Raw genomic sequence first — 9866 nt, forward strand, 5'->3', positions numbered from 1 at the left:
TCCACAATATCTTTTCTTGGATGTTTTTATGCCACCTTTTTAGCGCAACTGCACTGCACTGATTGACAAAGGCTGATGTGGGAATCTTTTAGCTACCGCCTGTTTGGAGGTGGCAGTAGCTCTAGGGTTCCCCTTAGTGGTGTTATTAGCAGCAGCTGTACCCGGGTGCAGAATTTGCCCCCTTTCCTCCAGTCCCAGCCTCCAGACGCGCATGCAAAGACCCATCACACCCCCAGCAGTTACGCCACTGGTTCTCTTGCATCAATAGGTGCAACTGTGTGATGCAACCTGATCAAGCAGCCCAGATGCAATGATCGCAATAGCACTCTCTGCACTAGCGGAGCCAAATTTCTGGGTTAAAACTGACTTTTTGCCGCCCCCTGTAACTGGCCACTAGCTGCCGCCTGAGGCAAGGTTCACAGCTTGAGTGGCCCTGCCTTAGGGCTCTTACTCACGAGCGGTTGTATCTGCGCTCCCCTGCGTTCCGTTTTTCTGCTTTCAGCCGCAGGGGAACGCAGGAATAGACGCATTACATTATTTCCAATGGGGCTGTACTCACACAGGCGCGTGTAGGCGCCGAACGCAGGAAAAATGCAGCATGTTGCGTCTCAACCTGTGTTCGGCGCCTGTGTGAGTACAGCCCCATTGGAAAAAATGTAATGCGTCTATTCCTGCGCTCCCCTGCGGCTGAACGCAGAAAAACGGAGCGCAGGGGAGCACAGCTACAACCGCTCGTCAGTAAGAGCCCTTAAAGGAGAAGGAAACCCCAGGGCGCTAAACCCCTCCCCCCCTCCCCTGTGCTGCCCCCCCTCCCTCCTCCCCCCTGGCCTACCTGTCCCCTGGGCAAATGCCCCTAACTTTTTACTCACCCCTCTGCGCAGGTCCTGTCCACGGAGTACGCAGTCGCCATCTTCTCCCACGCGCGTCTTCTTCCTGCTCTGATCGGCGTTTTCTGGCGCATGCGCAGTAGGAACAGGTACCGGTACGGCTCTACTGCGCATGCGCCGAATGTCACGAAGTTTTCCGATTTCACTTCGTGACATTCGGCGCATGCGCAGTAGAGCCGTACCGGTACCTGTTCCTACTGCGCATGCGCCAGAAAACGCCGATCAGAGCAGGAAGAAGACGCGCGTGGGAGAAGATGGCGACTGCGTACTCCGTGGACAGGACCTGCGCAGAGGGGTGAGTAAAAAGTTAGGGGCATTTGCCCAGGGGGACAGGTAGGCCAGGGGGGAGGAGGGAGGGGGGCAGCACAGGGGAGGGGGGGAGGGGTTTAGCGCCCTGGGGGTTTCCTTCTCCTTTAATGAATGTGATTTCTGAGTGCAAGTGTCCATGCAGTTGCAAGCGACCCCGGGAGGCACATTTATCAAGGGTCACATTTCGAATTCATGTGAGTTTTTTTTTTAAACTACCCTAAACTACCATAAATTCAAAATTCGACTAGCTGAAATTTATTAATAAAATGGAATTTGTTGAACTCCCGGAAACTCGAAATTCGAATTATAAAAACTCGATTCTAATTTAAACACAAAAAAACCTTGCTTATCAGGAAGGCTACAAGCATCGCCAAATTGATCCCTGGACCTCTCCCGTTGACTTATACAGTAAATTGGCAGGTTTTAGGTGGTCGAATAGTCGAATTCGAGTTCTTAAAGGGCCAGAGTATGATAAATCTCAAATTCAAATTAAAACTCGAATCGAGTTCGAATTCACTTTGAGCCTTAATAAATCTGCCCTTTAATGTGTAGCATTTTTTTGCCTACTACTTTCCTTTAGTTCTCCTTTAAATGGTTGCTGGGGTCCCACGTTCACTAGCAACCAGTCATTTATATGGGAAAAACACACACACACAAGTAAAGACCAGCTGCATAGTTACTGTAAGTTAAAGGGATAAGTAGACCTTTGCGCTAATGCTATCTATGACCCAAAGTCATAGGTTTTCTGTATAGAAACATTTGGGAGGTACAATCCCCCCCAAACATCCAGAGGTCATTCATTTTTGATAGCATAGGAGGTTTTACTGCTGCCTTGTATCCCTAGGAAGCTAGGTTGTGGGAGTCGCATGGATGCCACTAGTTAAAGGGTGTTTGTATCCCTTTATTTTTTTGGGGGGGGGTATCGTTTCCATTTTAATGTGCACAGTTAGGAGTGGAAATATTTTCACAGCAGATAATGTGTGTGATACGTTCACCAGGTGCCTGCTGTCCAGATGCAGTAACCTGTGGCATCATGAAGTAACACATATGGATGAGAAGCGGAGCATGGTCAACTATAAATACATTCTATAAAGGCAACATACATTTATGAAGTATTAGGAATTTTACTCTGGTAGTTAAGGATGACATATTTAATTGGAATGGAACATTTTAACCTGTTACTTTGCAAACATTTCTTTGCAAAAGTTGAAAAAAAAATTGCTTGTATCATTTGCAATTTTTTAATTGCCTTTTTTTCTACAAAAAAAAAAAAAGCGGTTGATAAAGGTTTGTTGCATTTTAGAAATCAATATACATGGTTTGCTCCTTCATTTTCTGGTTTTGTTCTTCGGCACAGAAATGGCAGCTTTTCAGTATAAAGGATTCATGCCGCTCCTTATTTTGCATTCAGGTGTAAAGAAATGAATACGTTCTATTCATGTGGGTTAAATGGTAAGGCAGAAAGCAATGGCCTATAGCAGCAAAGGGTCTCAAGAAAATTTCTTTAAAGGTGCCACCCACGCAGACAAACAATCAGATTGCAGATCAGAGAGGAGATGAGGAGAGATTTAGGGGCAAATTTACTAACCTCCGCCAGCGACGGCTTCGCTCACATCGCAACACTCCGCCAGGCATAGATTCGCCAGGCCAACGCTAATTCACTAAAATCCGAAGTTGTGTCCAGGGCGGCGAACGCTGGTGAATAGCGCTAGCGTTACTGCAGCAAGCAAACCGAAGTTGCGCTAGCGTTGACTAATTTGCATACGGCGGGAAGTTAAAGTTGAATGGACGTATATGTTGTAGCAAATACATTAAAAGAAACCTTAATAAAATAAAATAGAGCTGTTATATTGTCCTACACATGAGCCCAGTGTATAGTTTATGTGCAGGGGCGCTTCACCAATGAGGCGACTTGAGACTGTCGCATCTGGCGGCAGCGCCCCACTAGGTACCAGGGGCAGCAAAAATGCCGCTCCTAGTACTTTAAGAGCCGAATATCCGGTTTTCAAACTGGAAATTCGGCTCTTCGAGTGCAGTTAGGCTCTCTGCGCAAGTGCATTGGCCTCTCTGCTGCCCTGGTGGACCCCCTCAGGCGCAAAAGGGTAAATGCACGGGGGAGGGGGGGCAGCAGCAACTGCTGCTGCCTCAGGCGGCAGAGGGGCCAGGATCGCCCCTGTTTATGTGCCAGTTACCACAAAAAAAATTTACGATCTTTTGCAGCCTATCACCCTGAAAAAAATAAAAGACGCCAGCGTTTTTTGGGAACTATTCAACTATTTTTTGAGGAAGTCCTATCTACTCTATTGCACTTCGCCTGGTCTGAGGTGCCGAAGGCAAGTCTGGGGCAAGAGGTAACGTTCAGTAAAATCCGCATCTTAGTGAATTTGAATAGTTACATCCATTCGCCAGAGCGCAAATTCGTCAGGCGTTAGGGAGCGAAGTACCACTAGAGTCTATCTCCTTCGCCAGCATTAGTCACTTTGCCCTTTAGTAAATCTGCCCGTTAGACTCCTCTGACTTCTTTCTGTGCCAATGCTCCCCACTGAGAAAGGGCAAGTGAAATGTACAGTTTGGACAGACTGACAGGGATCTATAGGTTCAAATTGCCCCTCTGCTGAGGGTTTGTAGATTCTGGAGGGGCTGCTGTAAGATGCCATAGATTTGTATTGGGCCTGTTTGGATCTCTGTGTGATCAAAATGCCAAAACTGATATTAAATCTCAATTTGGAACTGCACTGCCTGATGAAATCTGGGTGTAAATGGCCACCTTAAATGCCTGAGTCTGAAGGAGACTTCTAACCTTTACCCTTGGACATCCAGCCTAATCTTGCACCAATCTTTATTACCCCTGTTAACTGGATTGATTTACTGGATTTTGCACCATATTGAGAGTTCATGTAAAAAAAAAACTTGTAAAAGAAAGGTTCCATTTGATTTCAAATGTTTAAGGGTTAATGACAATAAACTTGACTCTAAATAACAATTCTGAACTCTTTATTGACTGATAGTTTCTGCTCCCCTGGAAAATGTACAACGGTATAAACTCTGTGAAATACCAGCTGACAGGGCCGCCATCAATTGTCCCAGGCCTGATGGCTTCTATATGTTAAAGGAGAAGGAAAGGCATCCTGCACTTGGGGGTGCCAAATGTTAGGCACCACCCAAGTGATTGTATTGACTTACCTGAAACCCCTGGGCCAGTGCTCCTATCAGGAGAAAACTGTACCGGCCGGGGTTATTCCAGCGAGCACCACGGATCAATCCTCTTCCGGCTTCTTCTTTCTTCTAATTTCCCCGGGCAAACGCATGTGCAGTTAAGCGAAATAGGCGACTTTTTAGTTAAAGTTCGGCTTTTCGTTATACTGTGCATGCGCAGCCATGCGAAGGAAAGAAGACGATGGAAAAGGATCACTCCGTGGTGCTCACTGGTATAACCCTGGGCTGGTGCAGTTTTCTGCTGATAGAAGCCCGGGATTTCAGGTAAGTCAATAAAATCACTTGGGGGTGCCTAACATTTGGCACCCCCAAGTGTCCGAAGCCTTTCCTTCTCCTTTAAGGGGAGCCGGCCATGCTGCGTTCCCAGGATTAAACGGGCCCCCCTTGAACTGCCAAAATGGAGCTGAGCCATGCTGAACCTTTGGGCACTCTTTTTTTTTTTTTTTTTTTAAATTGGAGGGCCCTGGCCACAATTTTTTTTTACTTGTACCAGTCCCTGGCCACCAATGTTTTTTTTAACTTGTAGGGGTGCCCAGAAAATTTAGTTGTACGGGGCTCTGTGAATTTTGATTGTGGCCCTGCCAGCATATATTGGGTGAATAGAATGCAGTTAAAATATAGTATAGTGACTTATTGGGTTACATACATGTCAACTCCTTGGTATTTGTACCCTTTCTCCTGGTCTTCTGTAGTTACAACTGCCTCTCCTACTGTAATTTGTCCCAAAACCCTACTTACCTGCTCTGTTGAAATACACAGAACCATCAACCTGAAGTCTTCCAATATCAAGCAATGCAATGGGGGCGGCGCAAAGGTGTAACCGGCCTTTCCAAGATGCCCCCAGATAATTTTGGATCAGTGGCGTAACTAGATATTAATGGGCCGCAAAGTAAATTGTTTTTCAGGCCCCCAAAATGTCCAACGGTTGACCTGTTTTACCAATATTTAATATGTAACTTCTACATGAATTAGGGCCTTGTGGGGCCCCTATACCTCCTGCGTCCACTACAGCTGCAGGGTCTGCTTCCTCTGTAGTAACACCCCTGCTCTGGACCCAGGCTAGCATCTAAGGCTTGAGTGAGAGTCAGGCTCGTCCATTTGCTTCCTTCACGCTTGGTGCCCCCACAATGGGTGATGTCACTTCCGTGTATATGATGACTTCCCTTCCGCGTTTCAGGGTGGGCAAAAAAATCCTTTTAGGTGATACCATTTTTTTTTCAAAAATTACTTAGAAAGTCAGTGCCCACTTGCCCCCTTCAACCTACTGGGACTTAAAAAATGTTTTCCCCTTCCCAGCCCTAATTTGCATATGCAAATTAGGGTTCGGTTCTGTATTCGGCCGAATATTTTGCAAAGGATTCGGGGGTTCAGCCGAATCCAAAATAGTGGATTCGGTGCATCCCTACTTTAAGATAATTCAACAAACATACAGAAATTGTCATATAACATTTTCTTTGTTTTAGGAAACTCCATTCAAGGTCTCGTAGTGATTTGGACAGTCTTGCAGTTACTGTTGGTCAGATTACTATTACTGCAGGACATCATTAACCTAATAGAATGGGGGTAGCAATGCATCTACATTTATAGTTTCTCACCTTGGCACATTCACACATTGACTGTAGATATAATGGCTTGCTTTTGCAAAGTGGCTTGGGAATGCATGCATCCTCCTGCAGCCAGCAAGCGTGGATTTTAGAAGATGATCATGCTGGTTATAGGTAAGTGCTATCAAGCTTGTTTGGATGGAATTAATGCTTATATAGGCTTATGTCTGATTCTATACTGTAACGTCAATACAACATCATCATAAAAGAATGGCGACGTTACCTCCTGAAATGGAAGCTGTATTAGATAGGTTCACGAATGTTCGGATGAGGACAGTGTCGGACTGGGACACCAGGGGCCCACCAAAAACCCTTAGACCAGGAGCCCACTCTGAGTATTACTTTCTTCCTCTCCTCACTCAACCTCTATTCTCCTATTCTCTTTTCTTTACATACTATAACCTATTATTCCATCTATTTAGCCTCTTTATTCACATAGAAATAGGGAATGGCCATGAAATAGGCCAAATGGTTAGAAGCAGGAGGGCCCACTTACACCTGGGCCCACCGGGAGTTTTCCTGGTATCCCTGTGGGCCAGTCCGGCACTGGATGAGGAGGATGATTTCTTTTTTTTTTTTGTTAAAGAAGGCTAATTATGGAGATATTCTCAAAAGTTTGCATTTAGTTTGCCTTCTTGAACACCTCATAAATAATAGAATTGGTATATTAACATGTTAATCAAAGTCAGCCGTTGCTTGTAAGCACCTGATAAAATATATCATGATTAAACAAACCCCACCTAGATGTAGTGGGCACCTGATAAATGAATCAAGAATAGAGGGAATATATTGGCTACTTACATGTCCAAAAGGGGTTTTTTCCTTCCACGAAGAATGTTTTCTCTTAAAACAGGAATGAAAGGTGTAAATCAGGGGTGTCCAACCTGCGGCCCGAGGGTCACCTGCAGCCCAGGATGGATATGAATGCGGCCCAGCTTGAACTTCCGCCAAACCAGGAAACGGCATGTTGCAATGTCACGCACAGAAAGCGTATGTACGCGGTCGCTAATTGTGTGCATGTGTACTGTCATTTTACATGGGGTGTGTGGCTTCCTAGAGTAGGAAAAGCAGTTAACAAGTGAGCGTTCGGTTACTTACAAAGGCAGGTAAGCATTCTTCAGCAGCATCGCCCGTTATGCTAGGGATATATGCAGCGCCTACATTTGTGAGCAACTTTTTTAAAGAATGAACACACTTAGCTCGGGTGAAGGATTAGAATGAGAAATACTTTGAATTTCGAAGTATTTTTTTGGCTACTTCGACTATCGAATTGGCTACTTTGACCTTCGACTACGACTTCGAATCGAAGGATTCGAACTAAAAATCATTCGACTATTCTACCATTCGATAGTCGAAGTACTGTCTCTTTAAAAAAAACTTCGACCACCTACTTCCCCACCTAAAACCTACTGAGAAGCAATGTTAGCCTATGGGGAAGGTCCCCATAGGCTTTCCTAGCAATTTCTGATCGAAGAAAAATCGTTCGATCGATGGATTAAAATCCTTCGAATCATTCGATTCGAAGGATTTAATCGTTCGATCGAACAAATTGCGGTAAGTCCTTCGACTTCAATATTCGAAGTCGAAGGATTTAACTTCGATGGTCGAATATCGAGGGTTAATTAACCCTCGATTTTCGACCCATAGTAAATGTGCCCCTAAGAGTAAAATCAGAACCAAATTATCTGATGAGCACCTTGAGAATTCACTGAGAATTGAAACTACTTCCATTGAACCAGATATTGATACATTAGTTTCTCAAACACAATGTCAAAAATCTCACTACGTTTATGATACCCTCTTTTCTTTTATTTTTACAATAAAATAAATCAAAAGCTAGCTTTAGTGTTTGTGTGGATTTCGAGTGTGGCCCCAGAACATTTTTCTTCTTCCAATGTGGCCCAGGGAAGCCAAAAGGTTGGACACCCCTGGTGTAAATACTGTAAATATCTTATTAAACTCATTGGTCTTTGTTGGCTCCCAGGTACAGATTATACAGCTTTCTAACAGTTTCTTAAAATGCCACCAGGTGGTAGTATAGTATAATAGACTGTGAAAAGTGAGAAAATAAAAAACAACCAGTTGCCTGTCTATTAAATCAGTCTGTAGCCTAGAACGGTCTGTTGCTTTAAATAAAAAGTCACAAACATTCCTTAGTATTCAGAGAGAGAGTGTGAGTGTGTTTATGTGTATTTGCTATGGAAGTCAAATATTCTCTCACACACAAACTCGGTTTCACTGTATACAAACTATTAACCACAATCAAAAAGCCCCATTCCTCCCTCAGTATGTATAGAAAAAAATGGAAGTGAAATTGACATTTATTTTTATGGATATTCTAACAAGAGTCATTAAAACATTCCATGTCTTCACCTATCCCACTTAAAACTCTCTCCAGTTTGCGATGGGAGTTGTTTTTATTGATATCAGACCCTTATAGCTGTTTTAAAGAGCTGATTAAAGGGGAAGTTTTCATTTATATTAAATTAAATACATTTTTTTATAGATTTTTTTGATAGGACAGTTATGTCTCAACATTTCAGTTTTTGTTTGGCTGCATATTGGCTCTGCTCTTGCCTAATTCCAAGCTGATTGCACACAAAATGAGTTAAATAAATGTTCATGTCTAAGCGAAAATCTCTTGTAAAGGACTTTGCAAGCAAGTGTATATATATATATATGGCTTCCTGCACAAACCGGGGTTCTAGGACAGCTTCTATAAATAACCTGTGGTTTTCGGTTGAATAGTCCGTTCTAATTTTGCCTTCTCTAGTAACTATTTTTAGCAGTTGTGAGGTTTGGGTTCTTGCACAGCAGTTGCGCTATTGCTCAGATACACATATAAAACTTGATCAGCACATTGGCTTTTTGCCTTCAACAATCTTATAGTCTGGTCAGTAGAAAGTTATGGGCAAGCTAAAGCAGATGAGACCTTTGGCCAACAAAATCAGTTTATATACATTAGATTATTTTTTTATTATTGTCTCTGGTTTGTGATACCTGGCGCATTAGATTAGAGAAGGGATTTATCAGTCTGACCCCCCACCCACCCACCCACAAAAGTATGTTCTAACCTAAACAATGAGCTTCTGTTCATTATAGTTTAGAGTACAGGAGGCACAGAGGTTCAGGAGGAGCTCATTGGATTTCTGAGTTTCCGGTTCGCCCATACACTACAATACTGAATTTGTCAGGGTGCCATCATTTCTGGGCCTTGTCATTAAAAGGACTTCTGTGAGTCTTCCCACAGTAAAAACCAGAATTACTGCCAGCTTGGAGGGAGTGGTAGCTCCACGGTTCTCCTAAATCAATAGGAATATTTGTGCACAATTCAGGAGGCAAGACAGATGCATTGGTGCTGACTGGGCAGGGCCGGCTGTAAACAGATTGCACCAATTGGACCCCATGCCCATGGGGGCCCAGCACCATTGGCCCAACCCAGATTGGCCCAACCCACCCCCAACCCAAATGGCTCAGCCCTACCCAATCCTGATTGAATCAGCCCACCCTCAATTCTGACTACCCCAGAACACCCTCAATCAAAATAGGCCCTGGCACTCCAAGTACACAGGGGCCCAAACAGCTACCCACCAGCTCAATAAATAGTGTCTTTCTATAGCATCTTAGAGCACCTGGCATTTGCCAGAAGCCACAGATTGCCAGTCCGGGTCTTATCATGACTTCCCTAGCCCACCCTCAATCCTAATTGGCTCAGCCTGCCCCTACACCCAATGGGCTTGGCCTGCCCCAACCCCAATCGGCCCAACCCGCCCCTAGAGTGAATGGCAGAGGTTCTTAGCAACTGTTCAAAAGGTCTTCATTGTTTATTCTGTACAGTTTTTGAATTATT

The sequence above is a fragment of the Xenopus laevis genome, chromosome 9_10S (assembly GCF_017654675.1).
Source record: "Xenopus laevis strain J_2021 chromosome 9_10S, Xenopus_laevis_v10.1, whole genome shotgun sequence".
Taxonomy (NCBI): Eukaryota; Metazoa; Chordata; class Amphibia; order Anura; family Pipidae; genus Xenopus; species Xenopus laevis.